At 34.6% G+C, this 25,676-nt stretch overlaps 2 pseudogenes; one reads left to right on the forward strand and one right to left on the reverse strand.

Moving 5' to 3' along the window:
* Window positions 1-3,006: 3,006 nt before the first annotated feature.
* Window positions 3,007-10,545, reverse strand: LOC132804220 (photosystem I P700 chlorophyll a apoprotein A2-like; annotated as a pseudogene).
* Window positions 10,546-24,432: 13,887 nt separating this feature from the next.
* LOC132804221 (photosystem II protein D1-like) lies at window positions 24,433-25,257 on the forward strand (annotated as a pseudogene).
* Window positions 25,258-25,676: the final 419 nt, after the last annotated feature.

Here is a 25,676-nt window from a genome sequence, read left to right on the forward strand (position 1 = left end):
AGTTATTTTTGGAGGATAAACTATGCATTTTTGGGATCTATGTGCTCCATTGTTAGAACCTCTAAGGGGCCCCAATGGTTTGGACTTGAGTAGGCTGAAAAAGACATCCAGCCTTGGCAAGAACGAAATTCTATGGAATATATGACTCATGCTCCGTTAAGTTCTTTAAATTCCATGGGGGGCATAGCGATCGAGATCAATGCAGTCAATTATGTCTCTCCTAGAAGTTTGTTAGCTACCTCTCATTTTGTTCTAGGATATTTCCTATTTTTAGGTCATTTATGGCATGCGGGAAGGGCTCGTGCAGCTACTGTAGGATTTGAAAAAGGAATTGATTGTGATTTTGAACTTGCTCTTTCCATGACTGTCTTAATTGAGATGGGAAGCCTGATGCTTAAAGTAGGAATCAATTTGATTCCACCATACATATTAGGTTAGGTGGGTCAAGTCAAATTTAAAAAGTATTCCTCTTTCCTTTCTTTTCAATCCATTTATATCTATTTTTTTTTTCTGGCTTGGCTATCCTACTCAGCTGAGCCATTTCCCATTATGATAATAAAAGGGAAAAACCAATAAAATAGAGAAAAGCAACAAATCTATTCACCAAACCAAGAAAGGAGAGAGAGGGATTCGAGCCCTCGATAGTTCTTTGTTTCGAACTATACCGGTTCTCAAGACCGAAGCTATGAACCACTCGGCCATCTCTCTGAAAGCTAATTTCTATTTTTTTTTTCCGTTGAATTGAACATGGACATATGAGTTGATACCATTACTATCTATAGAAAGATATCAGGGATGAATCTATAGGCCTATCTGTCTGTATATATATATAGATGCATGATCCAGCATGCCCCTTTGTAAACTAAAAAAACCACCCTCGATTCTATGCCTTAATTAAAAAAGTGGCTAAAGTCGGTAATAAGTCATATAGAATCAACGATGGAGTCATGGTAAAATACTTCTATGATACATTTTGTTTCTTTACAATTTTTTGGCTGATAAAGAGATCAAATGGTATCATTCTTTTGTTAGTCGATTGGAGGATTAGAAACATTACTAATGCTTTCCAATTGGCTGTTTTTGCATTAATTGCTACTTCATCAATCTTACTGATTAGTGTATCCGTTTTATTTGCTTCTCCTGATGGCTGGGCGGGTAACAAAAATGTTGTATATTCCGGTACATCATTATGGATTAGATTAGTCTTTCTAGTGAGTATCCTTAATTCTCTCATCTTTTGAACCTATTCGCTTTAAATCTACAATTGACCCTTCCCCGAATTCTTTTAGGTTGTGAGACACATTAAAATTCCATATAAGCCCCAAAAATAAAATACAAATAAAGAAAAAAATTCTAAAAATTAGAGAGAGGGTTCAAACATATTGTATTTGTGTATTTGTTTTGTAAATTTTTGTTTATATAAATATGAAATAAATATGTATTATAAATTATATATAAACTATATAAACAAATATTATATCATAATATAATAAATTTTAAAATTATATTATATATATAATTATATATACTATAAATAACATAAAATATAAAAATGAAAGAGAGTATTTGGCCTAGCTTTGCTCCAATATAATCTATACATTTTGTATGAAAAAAGAAAAAAAATATGTGGATATAGTCGAATGGTAAAATTTCTCTTTGCCAAGGAGAAGATGCAGCTTCGAGTCCCGCTATCCGCCTGGAATAATAACTTAATGTATTTAAGTTAACAGAATAAAGGATTAAGTAAAATTGATCACAATAGTATAGTGGTTCTATCCCCCCTTCTTTTTCCCCTGCTCCCAAAGAAAAATGGTAATCAATTACTAGTTAACAAATTAACAAAACCAAACCTAAAAGTTTTTGTCAAAAAAAAATGTTGTAGAGACTAGATTTGAACCCTTAACCTCAAGGTTATGAGCCTTGCGAGCTACCAAGCTACTCTACCCGTGATGAAAAGACAAGTGGGAAACTAATGGGCAAACAAGGATTGAACGGGCCTCTCGACCATATCTGTACAAATAGGATAGCCCATTTATACATAATGGTAAAGGGGCCCTCTATGATCATCGATCGTAGAAATGAATAGAAAAATGAAGAGATTGTTTAATCCTTACCAACTCGATCTTGTTGCTCCAGGCAACAAATATGCATAAAGCATTTCACAAAGTATGTGTCCGGATAGACCAAAGTCTCGATAGTTAGCTCTTGGTCTTCCAGTCGAAAAACAACGTCGATGAAGGAGTGTAGGTACACTATTACGGGGTGGGGATTGTAACTTTCCATGAATTTCCCATTTTTCACTCAATGACGGAACTTTGTTTATTTCTTTTTTTGAGGATCGATGAATCAAATGATATTTTTGTTCCAATTTTTGCCTCTTCTTCTCCCTTTGAATCAAACTTTTTCTTGCCATAATGGTTGAATTCCTATTAGTTTAGTTTCAATGATACAAGTCGGATCCTAGACGTAGAAATATAATAAGGCAATCACCCTTCTCCATCGAAAGATATGATATTATCGAGGATAATACAACACATAAAAAAAAGAATTAACCAAATTTGCCTGATGTAGAGGCAATCGAGAAGGCCGCATAAGTGAATATATAACCTACAGAAAAGTGGGCTAACCAAACCAATCTTGCTTGCACAATGGAAAGAGCCACCAATTTATCTCTCCATCGAATCAAATTAGCCGAAGGTGTTCGTTCATGAGCCTATGCTAAAGTTTCAATCAATTCCTGCCAATATCCACACTAGGAAATTAAGAACATAAACCGAGTAGCCCAAACAAGATGTCTAAATAAAAACATCCATGCCCAAACCGATAAACTATTCATACCAAAAGGGTCATATCCATTGATAAGTTGTGAAGAGTTTAACCATAAATAATTGTTTAACCATCCCATCAAATAAGTGGAAGACTCATTAAATTGTGAAACACTACCCTGCCATAATGTGATGTGCTTCCAATGCCAATAAAAAGTCACCCATTCAATGGTATTTAAAATCAGAAAATCGTCAAACAAAATGCGTCCCAAGCCGAAATATCACAAATACCACCTCATCCCGGATCGTCACAAGGAAAACTATAACCAAAATCCTTTTTATCTGGCATTAACTTGGAACCACATGCATCTAAAGCCCTTTTTACTAAGATCAATGTAGTTGTATGTAAACATAAAGCAATAGCATGATGAACAAAGAAGTCTCCGGGTCCTACTGTTATGAATAGTGAAAATTACTATTCTCATTAACAGCATTTAACCAGCCAGGCAACCATATGCTTTGACCTGCATTCAATGCGGGACCATTCGTTGAAGACAAAAGTACATCGAACCCATATGAAGTTTTACCATGAATCGATTGTATCCATTGGGCAAATACAGGTTCGATCAAATCTGTTTCTTTGGAGTACCAAAAACAAGCATGACATCATTACAAACATAAAGTCCTAAAGTATGGAACCCCATAAAGAGGCTGGCCCAACTTAAATGGGAGATAATGGCTTCTTTATGGTCTAACATTCTTGCCAATACATTATCCTCATTCTGTTATGGATTGTAATCTCTAATAAAAAATATAGCTCCATGAGCAAAAGCCCCTGTCATGATGAATCCTACGAAGTATTGGTGATGAGTAAATAAAGTAGCTTGAGTAGTAAAGTCATGTGCTATGAATGTATAAGCGGGCAAATAATACATATGTTGAGCGACTAAGGAAGTAATAACCTCTAAAAAGGCTAGGGCAAGGCTTGATTGAAAATGAATCGAATTATTTATTGTGTCATAAAGACCCTTATGTCCATGCCCTAGTCGCCCCCCAGAGGAATATATGCTTCTAAAAGATTTTTTATACTATGCCCAATCCCGAAATTAGTTCTACATATGACCAGCAATAAGAAAAATAAATGCAATAGCTAAATGATGATGAGCATTATCAGTCAGCCATAAACTTTGTGTTTATGGATCGAATCCTCCAAGAAAAGTTAGAATGGCAGTTCTGGTCCCTTGGGAGGTACCAAATAAATGACTACTTGAATTGGGGTTTTGAGCATAAAGATTCCACTGACCTGTAAAAAGTGGGCCTAATCCTTGCGCGTACGGCAATACATCTGAGAAATTATTCCAACGAACGTATTCCCCTCTGGCTCCCAAAATAGCAACATGAACTAAATGTCATGTCCAAGCCAAGGAACTTACTTCGAATAGTACTAATAAATGATGAATGAGGCACGATTCGGCATTTTTAAACCAAAAAAAATGCTCGGTTTCCATTTTGATTGTAGGTGTAACCAACTGGCTATTAAATATATGGTAGAAATAAATAATAGAAAAAGAGCTCCATTATGAAGATCTCCATTAGTACTTAAACCGATTATATACCACCACTGATAAACACCAGAATAAGTGTATTCACTGGGCTAAGAGCCAGCCCCCGCCCCCCCCCCCCCCCCTCCGCGGCACAAGTAAAAACCTCCACAGCTGATTGACCAAAATTGGATCCCAAATTGCATGAGCAATAGGTCTTACCCGTAAAGGGTCTTGTACCCATGCCTCAAAGTTTCCTTACCAAGCTACATGAAATATATTTCCAAAAGTCCACAGAAAAATTATTGTTAATTGCCCAAAATGGGAAGCAAAAATATTCTGGTAAAGACGTTCCTCAGTAATAGCAATACCAAACCAAATACGATGAGCAGTGGGGTCCTGAGATAAGCCTTAGCTAAACCTTGGAAACTTAATGCCATAATGCCTTTCAAATCCTCCTAGTCATTATCCTACTGCAATAATTCTTGGGAAGAAGAATGCCCATGTTGTGGCAATTCCACCCAGAAGGTAATGGGTTACTCCTATAGCACGTCCTTGGACAATGCTTAAGGCTTTAGGCTAAGTAGCAGGAGCAACTTTTTGATGCGAATCCGTCGGAACCCGCTCAACCAACAACCCACTAGGGTGACGACCTGATACGGATGAAGACCGGACCGATCACTAGTGCTCAGGCTAAGAAGTTTAAGGACAATCTTGCTGCCTTTATCAAGGGAGTAATTCATATTCAAAAGTGCATGTCCATACCTGAAGATCAAAGACCTATCTTGAGCATACAAATGGTGGAAGCTGGTATGAACTCGAGTAGTGGTTTTGGTGCAATTATGGAGGCCGGGAAGCATGAAATAGTTCCAATGTTTCATGGATTCAATACATATGTCTACAAGGACATGGAATCAAGTCAAATCAGCTTCAAAATTGTCCAAAAAGGGGTTGTACAAACAGTTAGTAAATTTGGCCAGTTTTCGCTGTATTTTGTGCTGGCTTTACTGTATTGTGCTGAGTTGGCTTTTTCTCTTTCTTCCAAGCAAGGGCAACGTGTGGGACTTCATGATAAGATTATTTGGCATCCTACAAAGCATATTGAAGCTGATTTGGAGCTCAAATTGGTCAAAGAATGGTCAAAGTCAACTTAGTCAAAAAGCTAGTATTTTAGTTTCCTAATCTGATTCTACTTTTTGTTTTAGGAAATTATCATTAATTTTTTGTTTTTATTTATTTATTTGCTAGAACAAATATGTTTAGGAAAGTTACCATTTTATTATTTTCATTGCAAATTAATTAATTCCTAATTCAAAATAAAGGAATTAATTAATCCAAATTAGATTAGGAAAGGAGTGAGAATTTTGGCCACCATAGGAAACTACTTTGTATGGCCGATTTTTCTCTTTAGTTTTTAAGGTTTTATTTCATGACTTTGTAGCCAATTTAAAGGCTTATTTTTCAATAAGAATTAAGCTTCTATTATATACAAAAAATTGTTTGTGAGATTAAATTCTCTTTGTTTTCTTTGAACAACTAAAACACCATTAGTGAATAAGTGTTTTAGCTTGACTTATCAATAGGCCTTCCATCACTTATTTTGGCGTCTTCATTCTATACCAATGTTTCTAATCACGGTGATGTGATTCCGCCCGACCCCGCTCAACCGATAACCCGCTGGGGTGCTGACTCGACACGGATGAAGACTAGGCCAATCACAAGAGCTCAAATTAAGAGATTTAAGGACAACCTGGAAGTATTTATACAGGGGGTAATCAATCTCAACAGAGCTTGTCCATACTTGAATATACAAAGCCTATTCTAAGCATCCAAGTGGTGGAAGCCGATACGGACCCGGTGACGGTTTTGGTACATTTTTGGAGTCCGAGAAGCATGAAATGGTTCCAATGCTTTATGGGTTCAATACATATGCCTAAGAGGTCATGGAATCAAGTTAAATCAGCCTCAAATGCAATCAAAAAGGGCTTGTACGGACAGCTTCAACAATTTGGCCGAATTTGCTGTATTGCTTGCTGGCTTTACTGTATTTTACTGTATTAGCCTTTTCTTATTTTTCCAAGCATGGGCAACGTGTGGGCCTTCATATTCAGTTTATTTGGCATCCTAAAAAGCATCTAGAAGCTGATTTGGAGCTCAATTTGGTCAAAGATTGGTCAAAGTCAACTTAGTCAAAAAGCTAGTATTATAGTTTCCTAATTTGATTCTACTTTTTGTTTTAGGAAATTACCATTACTTTTTAGTTTTTATTTATTTATTTTCTGGAAAAATAAGTTTAGGAAAGTTATTATTTTATTATTTTCATTGTAAATTAATTAATTCCTAATTCAAAATAAAGGAATTAATTAATCCAAATTAGTTTAGGAAACGAGTGAGAATTTCGGCCACCATAGAACTCTTTATTGTGTGGCCTGTTTTACCTAGGGTTTTTAGGGTTTACTTAGTTTCTTTCAAAGCCTATTTAAAGGCTTATTTTTCAATATGAATACAACTTTGATTTGATAGAGAAAATACTTTTGAGATTAATTATCTCTTTGTTCTTTGAGAACACCTAAAACACCATTAGAGAATTGGTTGTTTTAGCTTGACTTATCAATAGGTTTTCCATCCCCTATTGTGGCGTCTACATTATACCAAGGTTTCTAACCACAGGTTGGTTAGGGGTTGAGGTCCATTCCATTAAAACTTGAACTTAATTAAAGATCCGGGCTAATATAATACGGGTTTAGGAGCAGGTCGTCCTAGGTTCGTATCATTTGGTATCAGAGCTAAATTTTGTTCAGGTTTGAGCTATCTTTATTTGCTTTATTTGTTTTTGTGTTATTCTGCAATTTTAGCATTAGGTTAAGGTTGCATCCATTCTATACACGTTCAGCATCTTAAAAAAAAAATAAAAAATTCATTCCTAGTTGGATTAGGATTTCCTAGTTTTATCGTATTTTTGTTTCCTAGTTTGTTGGTTGTCTTTTATCATTGTTCTTGTTATTTTGGTTTTTATTGATTTTTCTTTGCTGTTTTAGTCTTAAATATTTGCATTCATATATTCAAAAAAAAAAAAAGAAAACAAGAAAAAAAAAAAAGTTTGCGGCAACATTTAAAAAAAAAAAAAAAAACTGCACATTTTGTTTATTTGGAGGTCACGCGTTTGGTGTTTGTTTTGGAGTTGGAATTGCAATTTTGGTAATTATTCTTGCTACTGCAGTTGTTTATGTTCTGTGAGTGAAAAAAAAAAAAAAAAGGTAAAGCCGAATAAAAAAAAATAAGAAAAAAAGAAGAAAAAAAAATATTTCGGTTTGTTGGAGTTTGATTTGTTTGCTGGAAATTTGTTGGAGCTGCTGGTTTTTTATTATTTATTCAATATTTGAGTTGCTGGAGAATTATTTTTGCTGCTGGATATTTGGATTTTGGGTGCTTAAATTATTTGGATTAAAATTAGATAAAGGAATTGATACAAAACTTGAATTACAAGAACAACAACCAACACTTTTCTATAATTTTGTTCTCTTTGATTCTTGTTCGTATTTGAATTTCTTTTTCTGGAATTTTATTCTTGAACTCATAATCTACTACCATCTGGTGCAGTTTTCAAAAAATTCCAACTTTTCCCCATTATTTTGTGTTTTCTTGTCTAGAAAGAAGAAAAATTAGGATTTGTTGGATTCTTTCGGTATTGCCTACTTTTTGCTACTGCTTTGTTGATAAATTTAATTAAAACATACTAGTGATCTAATTGCTGTTTTGTGGGTGTTTTAATTAGAACTTTGAGATAATTCATTGAGTGGAAAAAGGCAAGAGTGTGAGAGCTTAAAAGAGGGTAAAAGTCGAAACTAGTGCACAAACACGAGTGTCGAGACCTTGTTTGAGTGAAACACGTGCGGGAGTGAATATTGTGAGGATTTATTTTATTTTTGCAGTATTTTACTAACATGGCAGATTCTAGAATAAGAAGAGGGGATCCACCCTTGAGGATCAATGAGGAAGAGTCCATAGCATTCCATGGCGATGACCGAGCTATCGGGAGTGGAGACCAAGTGGACATGAGAGCTGTTTTGGAATCAATACAGCGGGTTAGTGCTCAAGTTGAGCATGTAAATCAAAGAGTGGGAAGACTAGAAGCCTCACAAGGAAGGCCGAATGCAAGAAATAGGCAAGAATTCCATGGAGGACGAGGAGGTCGCGAGAGGCCGAGAGAGGAATTTGATGAGGAGCCATTCGACGGCGACTTTGAGGAAGGTATGGACAACACCTTTGCTGTCCAAGATAGAGCTGGCCGTGGGAGATATAGGAGGGAAGATACAGATGATGATTTGGGAAATATCAAGGTTAACATCCCACCTTTTATGGGTAAAAGTGATACCGAAGCTTATTTGGAGTGGGAAGAAAAAATGGAGATGATTTTTGACTGCCACAACTATTCGGAAAGTAAGAAGGTGAAGTTGGCAGCAATGGAGTTTGGCCATTATGCACTCCAATGGTGGACAAATGAGCAAAGCACCCGAAGGAGGGTTGGTGATGACTTGATTACAACATGGCGTCAAATGAAAGGAGCCATGAGAAAGCGGTTTGTGCCATCTCATTACCATAGGTTGCTGCATCAAAGGCTTCAATCTTTGTCTCAAGTAAGTAGGTCCGTGGAGGATTATTACAAAGAGATGGAGATGTTAATGATGAGGCTGAATATGAATGAGGATAGAGAGGCAACAATGGTGAGATTTCTTGGTGGTTTGAACCGTGACATTGCCAACCAACTTGAATTACAACAATACTTGGAATTGGAGGAGATGTTGCATGTAGCCATTAAGCTTGAGAACCAATTCAAGAGGAGGGGTGTTAGTACACGGTTTTGAGGAGTTTCTAGCAGTGGAAGGATAAGTTCAAGTGGCTGGAAAAGATTTTCCACTTATGAAAACAAGTTGCAGCCGAAATTAGGAGAAGAAACTACCAACCGGCCAAGAAGGGAGGTCAAGACCGAATCTATCCAAGCACTTAGAGGTGAGATAAAATCTGATCCTAAACCTCAAAAATCCAGAGAAATAATTTGTTTTAAGTGCCAAGGAAGAGGACACATAGCCAGCCAATGCCCAAATAGAAGAATAATGGTATTAAAGGGTGATGGTGAGCTGGAATCTGCGAGTGAAGAAAGTGAGGCTGAAACCGAGCAAGAGGAGGATTGCAATGAAGATAAAGGCGAACCTGTAGATACATCTAATGCCGAGTTGAGCTTGGTTTCAAGGAGAGTACTTGCTGTCTACAAAGATGAAGAGCAGATACAAAGAGAAAACATCTTCCACACTCGCTGCGATAACAAGGTAAAATTTGTAGCATGATTATAGATAGTGGGAGTTGTACTAATGTGATAAGTAATCTTGTAATTGATAAATTAGGCTTGAAAACAATTAAACATCCAGAACCGTATAGATTACAATGGCTTAATGATAGTGGTGAAATAAAAGTGAATAAACAAGCCAATGTAAAATTTAATATAGGTAGATATGAGGATGTAGTTTTATGTGATATTGTACCCATGATTGCTGGACATATACTATTAGGTAGGCCATGACATATACTACTCATGTTCCTTATATTTCTCTAAGCAAAGCTCTTCGCATCGCAATGCCAATTGTATCGGCTTGGCCTTTCATAAGTGGAGCTAGAATAAAGTGTCCATAATAAAGACGCTTACTGTCTACTTGTAATTCAACACACTTCCCCTGCAGTGTCTAAGTAGATATTGTTGCCTTCTCCTGAACCATAGTAATATTATTTTATTAGATCATTCAATTATTTATTTCTCTTGAAATATCTTCAATGTTTATTTTTATACACGTCTTTTTTTAGGAGGTCTACAGCCATTACATGGCATAGGGGTTACATCTCGGATGAAACTTAATACGAATAGCTCTTAATGCCGCATCTCTTCGGAGATCGGGGCCTTTTATCATGACTTCTGCCCATTGCATACCTTGATCCACTACTATCTAAATAGCATTTCCTATTGTGGTTTGAGCGGCAAATGGCGACCCTCATCTTGTACCCTTGAATACACAAGTATCGGCAAAAGACTATGAAATTACTCGACCTCTTACATCCGTAATAGTTACAATAGTATTGTTGAAACTTGCTTGAACATGAATAACTCCCTTTCGTATTCTACACTCATTTTTACGTGAACCAATATGTTTATTCTCATGTGAACCAGTTCTTGGTATAGGTTTTTCCATATTTTATCATCTCATAAATATAAGTCAGAGATATATGAATATATCCATTTCATGTCAAAACAGATCCTTTATTTTTATTTCTGTATTTGTACAATGGTTCCTTTAGATTTATGGAGTCCTTTTTTGTTTAGAAGGATTATCATTGTCTTTGTCTATATCTCAGGTTGGAATAAATTACTATAATTCGTCCCCACCTATGGATCAGTCGACATTTTTCACAAATTTTATGCGCAAAGGCTCTTATTTTCATATTTATCATTCCTTAATTTAATTCTAACTTTCTTTATTGGAAGAAAATAAGTTGCTTGAAATTTTTAACTTTGAATTGTATACCCCAAAAATGAATGTTGAAATTGAAAAAACCATATAATCATTGGAATCTTTTTTCAGAGTCTATAAACTATGCTGGTTGAATCAAAATGACTTGCTTCACTTTTGCTTCGATTTCCTCATCGTATATATATATATAAAAAACTACTTATAATCATTTTTGAAACATAATCTAGAATCAGATTTTCATTATCTAAATGAATTTAGACTATACCATTGGGCAGTTATGCAGTAATTCAACCTTCATGAATCCTTTTTTTTTCTTTCATTTTAGGTCAAACTCCTTGAGGTATCAACTAATACGGGAGGGGTGATATTAGAAAACCACCCTTTCTCTTCTTTTTTTTTTTTTTTTTTTTTTTACAAATATGAAAGTTCCACATATAATTCATATATCAGAAGGATTACCATATATAACACAAAAGTTCTCCACCAATTTCTTTTAATCGAGCCCCTTTGCTGTAATTGTACGAAAAAATTACAATCTCCATTCCACCTAAAATTATAGGAATTCATTGATAGTTAGAATATATTCGTAGACTGGGTCGATTGATCCATTTTAAATTTAAAACAGCTTTATATGGTGCTTTCCTATTCCTTCTATGTCGTAGGGTTAAAACCAAAAAATCTTTGTTGTTTTGTTGATGTTTCCGCATCTTTTCAATAAAACCTTCGCGTAAAAGGATTTTAACAATGTTTTCAATAATGTTAGTAGATGGTATTCAAACTGTTCTTTTTTTATTCATGTCAGCATTTCGTGTAGAGGTTATTATGTTAGCAATAGTGTCTTTATTCATGATAAACTTAGATTATTGTTTTACTCAAATTTGATATAATCAACATGCTCTTTTTCTGTTTTTTTTTTTTTAATTATGAATTCTTAAAGGCATATACGTGAGACACAACCACTCTACTACTAATAATAAATCTCAATTTACTAAATAATCTTAATCAATTTCAGTTAAATACTCAGTTAAATATTATAACTATAATAATTATATTAATTATGTTATGGTCTCTTCTTATAATACTTCGGGTGCTAATGAAACTATTTTAGTGAAATTTAACTGTCTTAATTCCCGGGTGATCGTACCAAAACTTCAAGTTCCTTTTGGGTTTCCTTCTTGTTCAATAACACCCACAGCATTTTCATCGTATTGTATGATCATATCGTTCTTAGATTTAAGCTCTTTACCAGCATGTACAATTACAGCTCTAATCACTTTTGATCATTCTAGAGGTGTATTTGGTATTGATTCCTTGATTACAGCAACAATAACGTCACCAATATGAGCATATCGTCGATTACTAGGTCCTATGATTCGAGTACACATTAATTCTTGGGCTCCGCTGTTATCCGCTACATTCAAATGGCTTTGGGGTTGAATCATTTTTTTATCTGTTTTTATCTGTTGTTTGTTCAAAACAAAAAAGGAAACCTGAAATTGGTTTTTTTTTTTTTTTCGTCATCCAGAAAGCCTTTTCTTTTGGTTCTATGTTCCTATACCGAAATAATGAATTGACTTCATATGCCGCTAGTCAAACAGCCTTTCTAGCGATATTTTCTGCTACTCTACTCATTTCATAAAGTATTCTATCGGGTTTGATGGCAGCTACCCAATATTCAGGAGATCCTTTCCCCGAACCTGTACGGGTTTCTGTAGGTCCTATTGTAATTAGTTTGTATGGAAATATGCGTACCCATACTTTCCCAGCGCGACGGACATTTTGTGTCATTGCTCATTGACTGGCTTCAATTTGTTGAGATGTGATCCAAGCGGGTTCAAACGCTTGAAGAGCATATCTACCAAAGCAAATACAATTACCTTGATAAGATATTCCTTTCATTCTTCCTCTATGATGTTTATGAAATCTGGTTCTTTTGGGCTAGAGTTGATGGTTGTTTATTAATTCCATCTTTACTACAAAATTGGACAAGAGAGTTTCTTCTCATCCAGGTTCTCGCGAATGAAACGATTAAAAAATAATATCTATGTATTTATATTTACCTATTTAATGAATAATATACTAAAAAAATATATTGATTCATGAGATTTTTTGAAATTTCATCTAATCTATTAGAAATTTTTATTTCTTGTTTTGATATCTAACTAAACATGGATTCGATTTATAGAGAATTTTTATTTAGAGATACATTAGAGATAATAGTATAGATACAGTAATTTTGTTATAAGGTTATAACGAATCTTTATTTTGTTTTACATTTTATTATCATATCGGATCAGCTAAAATTTAGAAATCCAATAAAATCAAAATTTTCACAGGTGGATATTTACTCTTTCAATATTCAGTTGTCGGTTTAGTCTATGACATGAACTTTCAGAATAAATGAATTGGTTTCTAGTTCGTTCTGCCATCCTACCCAATGAATCATTAAGATTCATTTTCAGTATAATCTTATGTATTCATAGCTTCTATCATTCCCATCACTTCTCGATTAACGGCTAAGTCTGACTTCTACAACGGAGCCCCCAATGAAATTTGATTTGTTCTCGAGTCAATCCTCTCAGTATTTATTAGCTTGGGGCTCTTGATTCTTTTTCTATGAGCAGATTTGTATAATTATAGACCAATTAGTATTAATGGTTTATTACATTCCTCGTTATGAGATGAATCATACACCTTACATATTGGAATCATATATCATTGATATTTATTTTTTTTTCACTTTTTCTAATCCTTTGATTTATCCGCATATTTTTTTTTTCTTTACAACTCAGACTTATATTCATTTTTTCTTTTTTGTTGTTTCTTTATGCAAAAAAGATTTCAGTTGCTACGTTGATATGACCAATATATCATATCTCGACCAGTTTTTTATATCTAGATAATGCGAAAAAATGAGCTGGTTATTAGTTCTATAATAGTTATTAGTTCACGATGAGCTGATTATGACTTGAATCAAATCGATTCGTTTTTGAATTTCTGTACATGAAATTCCCTCGACACTAGAAGATATTTTCATATTTTTTAATCTTCTTGTAGATCCTCCGAATAATTTTTCAGTTGTGCAAACCAAAGAAAATGATGACCTTGGGTTTATGCCAAGTCTGAAACCAAGTGGATTTATTTTTTGTCCCATAATCCCCCGCTACTATACATATCATGACATGTCATATCGATCTACTTCTTTTTTTTATTCATTCATGTTTTTTAAAGCATAATATGGCGTATTTTATTTGTATTTTTATTATAAAAAAATATTTGTCATTTAACCTTAAAATTCTTCAAAGACAATTTTGTTCTTTAAATAGTCTATATAATAATGTACAGCTATATGTTTTGGTATAATAGTTATATGACAAGTGGGTCTTTTTATTGGATAACTTCGTCCCCGAGCTTGAGGTTTTAATTTTTTCACAGTAATGCCTTCGTTGACTTCCGCTTTACTAATTTTTAACTTTGCTTTGGTGAAATCTCTATTATGATTAGTATTTGGTGTTGGAGAAGAAACCAATTTTAAAACGGAAGAACATGCTCGATAGGGCATGACTTCGAGTATCATAAGTGTTTCTTCATAAGAATGCCCACGAATCTGATCAATTACTCTTTGCACTTTATGAGAGGTAGGGATCCGTATCAAGTTGGGATGCCGCTATTAGTGTGGTACCTCTAGGGCTGGTTGGTCTTGACCCCTAAGGAGAGCTAAACGAATGCTTTTTGAATTGGTACCTAAACCCTAGTTAGTTTCTATCACCTATGCTGCTTCCCCTGCTGATAGGTGACTAGTGCTTTTGCTGTTGTCTTTGCCATAGTAGTGCCTCTGCTAGTTTGTTTGGATGGTCCAACGTGTGCTACAACCGGTGCATACAAGATCCATTTCAATTGAAAAACACTCAAAATGGAATTGAAATTGCCGAAACCCCATGCCAACATTTCATTCAATGTTTGGCCATCCAGCGAATGCTCGTTCTATTGTCATACAGAATAGGAAGCCCTTCTCTAATCTAATAGGGTGGATCCGTCGGAAAGAAGACAGAACAGATTGGATCAAACAAAGAAAAACAAAAGAAATCATCAAATTATGCACTAACTTGATGGAATGCATATATGAGGAACCATGACATTTCTGGGTTGTCACGGAAGAAGTTGAAAACTATAATTCGCAAGGAATTCTATCCCATTGGGTTTGAAGAGGACTAGCAGATTCAATGGCAGTGCACTAGGGAAAAGGCCAAGTTGTACAAGAATACCGGCATTCAAGCACCAAGTTCCACAAGCAAGCTATTATTATGGTGATCTCTATTGAGGAGCATCAAACCCTAATGAAAGATCTCTCCCCATTAGCAATAGGTAATAAATTTCAAGCCACAAGAAGGGATCTCCAATTCAAGCAAGTTTTAAATTCAAAAGTCAAATTTTTTAGAATTGGCAAAACTTTTTTGATCAAATCAAATGTATTACACAAGAATCACTCAGTCGTATGATTCTTTGATAGAAAGTAATCATAGAAAAAGGGTATGTTGCTGCCATTTTGAAACGATTCAAAATCACCAAAGTAATGTCTAAACCCAATGATTCAAGGCAAAGATAAAGGTTCCTGGAACAAGGAAATACCATTTTCGATTGTCTCAACAACTCGATCAGAGTGCAAAATCAAAAGAGGTTCTGAAAGAGACAAACAAAATGGGAGTAAAAGACCACTCAATAAATGAAATGCTTAAAAGGTTTCCTTAAGTTATTTGAGAGTTATCCAACTTGAGTTATGAGGGTGCAAATTGTAAATAAGAATATTTTTTTTTTTGGTGGGGGAAAGAATAAGTATTTAAATCATAGTCTAGTTGATTTGATGATTTTATGGATATATTTGACCTTATCATTCTATACATGCATAAAATTTCCAATTTTCTTAAGCCGTATGAGGAGAAAACTTCTTATATGTTTCTGAGGGGGTATTGCTCATCTATCCTAGTGAGCGATTTATCAAATCATTGCAATTGATGATCGATCCAGAAGAGAAGGAAGAGATCTTCGGAAAGTGGGTTTTTATGTCCCAATAAAGAATCAAATCTATTTAAATGTTCTTGCTATTCTATATTTCATTGAAAAAGGCGCTCATCCTATAGGAATTGGTCATGATATTTCAAAGAAAGCGGGGGTTTTTACGGAACTTACCCTTAATCACCAAACGATAGTCAATTAATGAAAAGTTAATGAAATATATCAAAATGAAATATATAAGAAATATATAAATAAAGAAGGTGGAGATCACTTCTAGAGAGCTTTGTATAGTCTTTTCTCTACTATTCTCTTTTAATTTGTTATTCCTACTTTCAATTTTGGGTATTACCATTAATGGTAATGGGGGTTAGTTTGATTTCTATGAACAAATAAAAAGAGGGGGATTAAGCATTTTTCTTTTACTTATATTGATTGATTGATGAAATTCGAGCTTTTTTCTACTTCTTCTTCTTTTTTTTCTTTATTACTTTTTTTCTTATGTCTACATCCCTTATTTGAATTCTTGGTGTGGCTGAAAAAAACAAATTGGAAAATCAATTTCAGGTTGGGTCGAGTGAATAAATGGACAGAGCCCAACTATGGCCCCAATTATAGGGAAACAAAGAGTAACGAGCTTTTGGTCTTCATTTTTGAATGATTATCCGAATGATTACCCAAACTAGTTAGACGTTAAAAATATATTAGTGCTTGACACGGGAAAGGCTTTTCCATGAGGGATTATCCATTTTTTATGAGTCTTACCTATTAGGTATTCTCCATTACGAGGTGGAGATAAATGTGTAGAAAAAGGCAGCATATTGATAAAGAGTTTTTTTTTTTTTTTCAAAATCAAAAGAGTGATTGGATTGCAAAAATAAAAGATTTCTAACCGTCTTGTTATCTTAGACTGAACATAAACCACTTAGATGAAAAAAGAGAGGATAGAGAGTCTGCTGATGGTCTTACCTTTTTCCGAGGTATCTATTTTTTTTGTACTATAATACCTTGTTTTAACTGTATCATACTATATATCATTTGATAACCCAATAAACCCCTTATCTTCAGTTCAAATCGAATTTCAAATGGACGAATTTCAATGATATTTTGAACTAGATAGATCTCAGCAACACAATCTCCTATACCCACTTATCTTTTGGGAGTATATTTATACATTTGCTCATGATCATGGTTTAAATGGATCGAGTTTACTGGAAAATGTAGGTTATGACAATAAATCTAGTTTACTAATTGTAAAATGTTTAATTACTCGAATGTATCACCATAATCATTTTATTATTTCCGCTAATGATTCTAACCAAAATAAATGTTTTGGGTACAACAAGAATTTGTATTCTCAAATGATATCTGAGGGATTTGCAGTCAATGTGGAAATTCCATTTTCCTTACAATTCCTACAATTAGTATCTTCGAGGCCAGAAATCACAAAATATTCTAATTTATGATCAATTCATTCAATATTTCCATTTTTAGAGGACAAATTCCCACATTTAAATTATGTATCAGATGTACAAATACCCTACCCCATTCATCTGGAAATTTTGATTCAAACCCTTCGCTATTGGATGAAAGCTGCCCCTTCTTTGCTTTTATTACGGCTTTTATTATAATTGGAATAGTTTTATTACTCCAGAAAAATCTTTTTCTTTTTTTTTTGAAAAATAATTCAAGATTTTTCTTGTTCCTGTATAATTCTCATTTTTATGAATACGAATTGATGTGATTCCGCCCGAGCCCGCTCAACCGATAACCCGCTGGGGTGCTGACTCGACACGGATGAATACTAGGCCAATCAAAAGAGCTCAAAATAAGAGATTTAAGGACAACCTGGAAGTATTTATACAGGGGGTAATCAATCTCAACAGAGCTTGTCCATACTTGAAGATACAAAGCCTATTCTAAGCATCCAAGTTGTGGAAGCCGATACGGACCCGGCTGACGGTTTTGGTACATTTTTGGAGTCCGAGAAGCATGAAATGGTTCCAATGCTTTATGGGTTCAATAAATATGCCTAATAGGTCATGGAATCAAGTTAAATCAGCCTCAAATGCAACCAAAAAGGGCTAGTACGGACAGCTTCAACAATTTGGCCGAATTTGCTGTATTGCTTGCTGGCTTTACTGTATTTTACTGTATTAGCCTTTCCTTATTTTTCCAAGCATGGGCAATGTGTGGGCCTTCATATTCAGTTTATTTGGCATCCTACAAAGCATCTAGAAGCTGATTTGGAGCTCAATTTGGTCAAAGATTGGTCAAAGTCAACTTAGACAAAAAGCTAGTATTATAGTTTCCTAATTTGATTCTACTTTTTGTTTTAGGAAATTACCATTACTTTTTAGTTTTTATTTATTTACTTTCTGGAAAAATAAGTTTAGGAAAGTTATTATTTTATTATTTTCATTGTAAATTAATTAATTCCTAATTCAAAATAAAGGAATTAATTAATCCAAATTAGATTAGGAAAGGAGTGAGAATTTCGGCCACCATAGAACTCTTTATTGTGTGGCCTGTTTTACCTAGGGTTTTTAGGGTTTATTTTGTTTCTTTCAAAGCCTATTTAAAGGCTTATTTTTCATTAATAATATAACTTTAAAACTTTGATTTGATTAAGAAAATACTTGTGAGATTAATTATCTCTTTGTTCTTTGAGAACACCTAAAACACCATTAGAGAATTGGTTGTTTTAGCTTGACTTATCAATAGGTTTTCCATCCCCTATTGTGGCGTCTTCATTATACCAAGGTTTCTAACCACAGGTTGGTTAGGGGTTGAGGTCCATTCCATTAGAACTTGAACTTAATTAAAGATCCGGGCTAATATAATACGGGTTTAGGAGCAGGTCATCCTAGGTTCGTATCATTTGGTATCAGAGCTAAATTTTGTTCAGGTTTGATCTATCTTTATTTCCTTTATTTGTTTTTGTGTTATTCTGCAATTTTAGCATTAGGTTAAGGTTGCATCCATCCTATACACGTTCAGCATCCTAAAAAAAAAAAAAAAAATTCATTCCTAGTTGAATTAGGATTTCCTAGTTTTATCGTATTTTTGTTTCCTAGTTTGTTGGTTGTCTTTTATCATTGTTCTTGTTAATTTGGTTTTTGTTGATTTTTCTTTGCTGTTTTAGTCTTAGAAATTTGCATTCATATATTAAAAAAAAAAAAAAAAAAAGAAGAAGTTTGCGGCATCATTTAAAAAAAAGAAAAAAAAAAAAACTGCACATTGTGTTTATTTGGAGGTCACGGTTTGGTGTTTGTTTTGGAGATGGAATTGCAGTTTTGGTAATTATTCTTGCTACTGCAGTTGTTTGAGTTCTGTGAGTGAAAAAAAAAAAAAAAAGAAAAAAAGAAAGAAGAGGTAAAGTCGAATAAAAAAAATAAAAAAAAATTCAGTTTGTTGGAGTTTGATTTGTTTGCTGGAAATTTGTTGGAGCTGCTGGTTTTTGATTATTTATTCAATATTTGAGTTGCTGGGAAATTATTCTTGCTGCTGGATATTTGGATTTTGGGTGATTAAATTTTTTGGATTAAAATTAGTTAAAGGAATTGATACAAAACTTGAATTACAAGAACAACAACCAACACTTTTCTATATTTTTGTTCTCTTTGATTCTTGTTCGTATTTGAATTTCTTTTCCTGGAATTTTATTCTTGAGCTCATAATCTACTACCATCTGGTGCAGTTTTCAAAAATTCCAACGTTTTACCATTATTTTGTGTTTTTTTGTCTAGAAAGCCGAAAAATTAGGATTTGTTGGATTCTTTCGGTATTGCCTACTTTTTGCTACTGTTTGGTTGATAAGTTTAATTAAAACATACTAGTGATCTAATTGCTGTTTTGTGGGTGTTTTAATTAGAACTTTGAGATAATTCATTGAGTGAGAAAAGGCAAGAGTGTGTGAGCTTAAAAGAGGGTAAAAGCCGACACTAGTGTGCAAACACGAGTGTCGAGACCTTGTTTGAGTGAAACACGTGAGGGAGTGAATATTGTGAGGATTTATTTTATTTTTGCAGTATTTTACTAACATGGCAGATTCTAGAATAAGAAGAGGAGATCCATCCTTGAGGATCAATGAGGAAGAGTCCGTAGCATTTCATGGCAATGACCGAGCTACCGGAAGTGGAGACCAAGTGGACTTGAGAACTATTTTGGAATCAATACAGCGGATGAGTGCTCAATTTGAGCATGTAAATCAAAGAGTGGGAAGATTAGAAGCCTCACAAGGAAGGCCGAATACAAGAAATAGGCAAGAATTCCATGGAGGACGAGGCCGAGGACGAGGAGGTCGCGAGAGGCCGAGAGAGGAATTTGATGAGGAGCCATTGGACGGTGACTTTGAGGACGGTATGGACGAAACCTTTGCTGTCCAAGATAGAGCTGGCCATGGAAGATATAGGAGGGAGGATACAGATGAAGATTTGGGAAATATCAAGGTTAATATCCCACCTTTTATGGGTAAAAGTGATCCTGAAGCTTATTTGGAGTGGGAAGAGAAAATGGAGATGATTTTTTACTGCCACAACTATTCGGAAGGTAAGAAGGTGAAGATGGCAGCAATGGAGTTTGGCCATTATGCACTCCAATGGTGGATAAATGAGCAAAGCACCCGAAGGAGGGTTGGTGAAGACTTAATTACAACATGGCGACAAATGAAAGGAGTCATGAGGAAGCGGTTTGTGCCATCCCATTACCAAAGGTTGCTGCATCAAAGGCTTCAATCTTTGTCTCAAGGAAGTAGGTCCGTGGAGGATTATTACAAAGAGATGGAGATGTTAATAATGAGGTTAAACATGAGGGAGGATAGAGAGGCAACAATGGCAAGATTTCTTGGAGGGTTAAACCGTGACATTGCCAACCAACTTGAATACAACAATACTTGGAATTGGAGGAGATGTTGCATGTAGCCATTAAACTTGAGAACCAATTCAAGAGGAGGGGTGTTAGTACACGGTTTGGAGGAGTTTCTAGCAGTGGAAGGGCAAGTTCAAGTGGCTGGAAAAACAATTCCACTTATGAAAACAAGTTGAGGCCGAAATTAGGAGAAGAATCAACCAACCGGCCAAGAAGGGAGGTCAAGACCGAATCTGTCCAAGCACTTAGAGGTGAGATAAAATCTGATCCTAAACCTCAAAAATCTAGAGAAATAATTTGTTTTAAGTGCCAAGGAAGAGGACACATACCCAGCCAATGCCCAAATAGAAGAATCATGGTATTAAAGGGTGATGGTGAGCTGGAATCCGCAAGTGAAGAAAGTGGGGCTGAAACCGAGCAAGAGGAGGATTGTAATGAAGATGAAACCGAACCTATAGATACATCTAATGCTGAGTTGAGCTTGGTTTCAAGGAGAGTACTTGCTGTCTATAAAGATGAAGAGCAGATACAAAGAGAAAACATCTTCCATACTCGCTGCGAAATACAACGTAAAATTTGTAGCATGATTATAGATAGTGGGAGTTGTACTAATGTGATAAGTAATCTTGTAGTTGATAAATTAGGCTTGAAAACAATTAAACATCCAGAACCTTATAGATTACAATGGCTTAATGATAGTGGTGAGATGAAAGTAAACAAACAAGCCAAAGTAAAATTTAATATAGGTAGATATGAGGATGTAGTTTTATGTGATATTGTGCCTATGATTGCTGGACATATACTATTAGGTAGACCATGGCAATTTGATAAAGATGCTACTCATTTTGGTCGAGAAAATAGTATTATTTTCAGGTTTAAAGGGAAGAAGGTCAAGCTGGAACCATTATTTCCTAAAGAGGTTTACAAAGACCAATTACAAATGCAACAAAGGAGAGAAGCCGAAAAGCTTAAAGAAAAAGCAAGTATGGCACCAACGGCTTCACCATCATTCCAAGAAGGTAAGATTGAGGTTGCTGACCAAGGTAAGGTTTCTAAGGTTCATATTGAGTGGAAAGACCAAGAAAAAGCCAAGAGAGGGGTGAGCCCGGATACGAACCTAGGACGACCTACTCCTAAACCCGTATTATATTAGCCCGGATCTTTAATTAAGTTCAAGTTCTAATGGAATGGACCTCAACCCCTAACCAACCTGTGGTTAGAAACCTTGGTATAATGAAGACGCCACAATAGGGGATGGAAAACCTATTGATAAGTCAAGCTAAAACAACCAATTCTCTAATGGTGTTTTAGGTGTTCTCAAAGAACAAAGAGATAATTAATCTCACAAGTATTTTCTTAATCAAATCAAAGTTTCAAGTTATATTATTAATGAAGAATAAGCCTTTAAATAGGCTTTGAAAGAAACAAAATAAACCCTAAAAACCCTAGGTAAAACAGGCCACACAATAAAGAGTTCTATGGTGGCCGAGATTCTCACTCCTTTCCTAATCTAATTTGGATTAATTAATTCCTTTATTTTGAATTAGGAATTAATTAATTTACAATGAAAATAATAAAATAATAACTTTCCTAAACTTATTTTTCCAGAAAGTAAATAAATAAAAACTAAAAAGTAATGGTAATTTCCTAAAACAAAAAGTAGAATCAAATTAGGAAACTATAATACTAGCTTTTTGTCTAAGTTGACTTTGACCAATCTTTGACCAAATTGAGCTCCAAATCAGCTTCTAGATGCTTTGTAGGATGCCAAATAATCTGAATATGAAGGCCCACACGTTGCCCATGCTTGGAAAAATAAGAAAAGGCTAATACAGTAAAATACAGTAAAGCCAGCAAGCAATACAGCAAATTCGGCCAAATTGTTGAAGCTGTCCGTACAAGCCCTCTTTGGTTGCATTTGAGGCTGATTTAACTTGATTCCATGACGTCTTAGGCATATTTATTGAACCCATAAAGCATTGGAACCATTTCATGCTTCTCGGACTCCAAAAATGTACCAAAACCGTCACCCGGGTCCGTATCGGCTTCCACCACTTTGATGCTTAGAATAGGCTTTGTATCTTCAAGTATGGACAAGCTCTGTTGAGATTGATTACCCCCTGTATAAATACTTCCAGGTTGTCCCTAAATCTCTTAATTTGAGCTCTTTTGATTGGCCTAGTCTTCATCCGTGTCGAGTCAGCACCCCACCGGGTTATCGGTTGAGTGGGCTCGGGCGGAATCACATCACGAATCCATCTTACTTTTTCTCCATAACCAATCTTCTCATTTATGATTGACATCTTCTGGTGTATTTTTTGAGCGAATTTATTTTTGTGGAAAAATAGAACATCTTGTACAAAAAGTCTTTTCCAATGATTTTCCAGCAGTTTTATGGTTCTCTACGGAGCCTTTCATGCATTATGTTAGATATCAAGGAAAATCTATTTTGGTTTCAAAAGATACACCTCTTCTAATGAATAAATGGAAATATTTTCTTGTCCTTTTATGGAAATGTCATTTTTATGTGTGGAAGGATCTATATAAACCAATTAGCCAACCATTCTTTTGGCTTTTTAGGCTATCTTTTCAGTGTGCGACTAAATCTTTCAGTGGTAAGGAGTCAAATGCTAGAAAATTCATTTATAATGGATAATGCTATAAAGAAGCTTGATACATTAGTTCTAATTAGGCCAATGATTGGATCATTGGCTAAAATGAAATTTTGTAACGAATTAGGACATCTTGTTAGTAAGTTGACCTGGGCCGATTCGTCGGATTTTGAGATTATCGATCAATTTGCCCATATATGCTGACATATTTCTCATTATTTCAGCAAATCCTTAAAAAAAAAAAGAGTTTGTATCGAATAAAATATATACTTTGACTTTCTTGTCTTAAAACTTTGGCTCGTAAACACAAAAGTATTGTACGGGTTTTTTTTGAAAATATTAGATTTGGAATTATTGTAAGAGTTCTTTATGCATGAAGAAGGGGTTCTTTATTTGATTTTTCCAAGAACTTATTTGACTTTTCAATGGTTATATAGAGGGTGAATTTGGTATTTGCATATTGTTTGCATCAATGATCTGGTCAATCATGAATGCTTGGTTGTTCGACCATGGAAATGGAAATTATCCTTAAATGCTGAAGAGATAACAAAAAATTTATTTAGTCGTCTATTATGAAATGTTCATATGGTAAGAGTAAAGGTTGATCAACTGAATATTCAACTTTGTTAGAGGCTTGTCTAGGGAAGGAGCTAGATTTTAGGTGTATACATAAGGAAGGCAGTGTGCAATGAAAAATGCAAGCACGGTTTGGGGAAAGATTTTTGCCTATTTTTTATTTTCTAATTCTAGGAAGTAAATTATCTACTCCATCCAACTAGTTCCGGGTTCGAGTCCCAGCCAACCCATTCTAATTATTCTATCGAAATCATATGTATCTAAATTAAATTTGAATTTTAATCCAAATTTTGTAACTTATTTATTTTTATTCAATTTATTTATTCAGTTTATTAAAAAAAATAAATGGATGAATCTAGATAGATAAAAACCTCGATATATCTATGGATGTTGAATATTGGTTGACATGGGTATATAAGTCATGTTATATTGTTGAATAACAAGCCCTCGATTATCTATTTATAGAAAATTCATGTTCTTGGGAGTCCCTGATGATTAATAATTAAATAAATCAAGATTTTACCATGACTGCAATTTTACCATGTCTTTACATTTGATGGTTTGGTGTTTTGATGATCCCTACCTATTGACCATAACTTCTCTATTTATTATCACTTTCATTGTTGCCTCTCTGGTAGATACTGATGGTATTCGTGAACCTATTTCTGGATCTTTACTTTATGGAAACAATATTATTTCTGGTACCATTATTCCTACTTCTACAGTGATAGGTTTACATTTTTACCCGATATGAGAAACGGCTTCCTTTGATGAATGGTTATAAAATGGTGGTCCTTATGAGCTAATTGTTCTACACTTTTTACTTGGTGTAGCTGGTTATATGAGTTGTGAGTGGGAACTTAGTTTTCGTCTGGGTACGAGCCCTTGGATTGCTATTGCATATTCAGCTCCTGTTGTAGCTGCTACTGCTATTTCATTGATCTATCCCATTGGTCAAGGAAGTTTTTATGACGATATGCCTCTAGGAATCTCTGATACTTTCAACTTCATGATTGTATTCCAAGTTGAGCACAACATCCTTATGCACCCATTTCACATGTTAGGTGTAGCTGGTGTATTCAGCGGCTCCCTACTCAGTGCTATGCATGGTTCCTTGGTAACTTCTAGTTTGATCAGGGAAACCACAGAAAATGAATATGATAATGAAGGTTACAGATTCAGTCAAAAGGAAGAAACCTACAATATCGTAGCCGCTCATGGTTATTTTGGATGATTGATCTTCCAATATGCTAGTTTCAACAACTCTCATTCTTTACACTTCTTCCTAGCTGCTTGGCCTGTAGTAGGTATTTGGTTCACTACTTTAGGTATTAGCACTATGACTTTTAACTTAAATGGTTTCAATTTCAACCTATCTACAATTGATAGTCAAGGTTGTGTAATTAATACCTGGGGCTGATATTATCAGCCGTGCTAACTTAGGTATGGAAGTTATGCATGAATTTAACGCTCATAACTTCCCTCTAGATCTAGCTACGGTCGAAGTTCCGTCTACAAATGGATAAGACTTTGGTATTAGTGTATACTGAGTTATTGAACATAAAGGAGCAATAATCATTTCTTGTTCTAGCAAGAAGTTTGGTATTACTCCTTTAGGAGTTTTTTTACTTATATTTTTTTCTTTACTTCATCTTTACTTCAACATACCCATACATTCATTATGTAGAAATTTTTATTTTTGATATCCTCTTTTCAAATTTTTTTATTTTACATTTAAATTTAAAGTTTTCAATTCCATTTTTTCTTTTTTAAGTTTGAATGATG

The sequence above is a fragment of the Ziziphus jujuba genome, chromosome 6, assembly GCF_031755915.1.
Source record: "Ziziphus jujuba cultivar Dongzao chromosome 6, ASM3175591v1".
NCBI lineage: Eukaryota > Viridiplantae > Streptophyta > Magnoliopsida > Rosales > Rhamnaceae > Ziziphus > Ziziphus jujuba.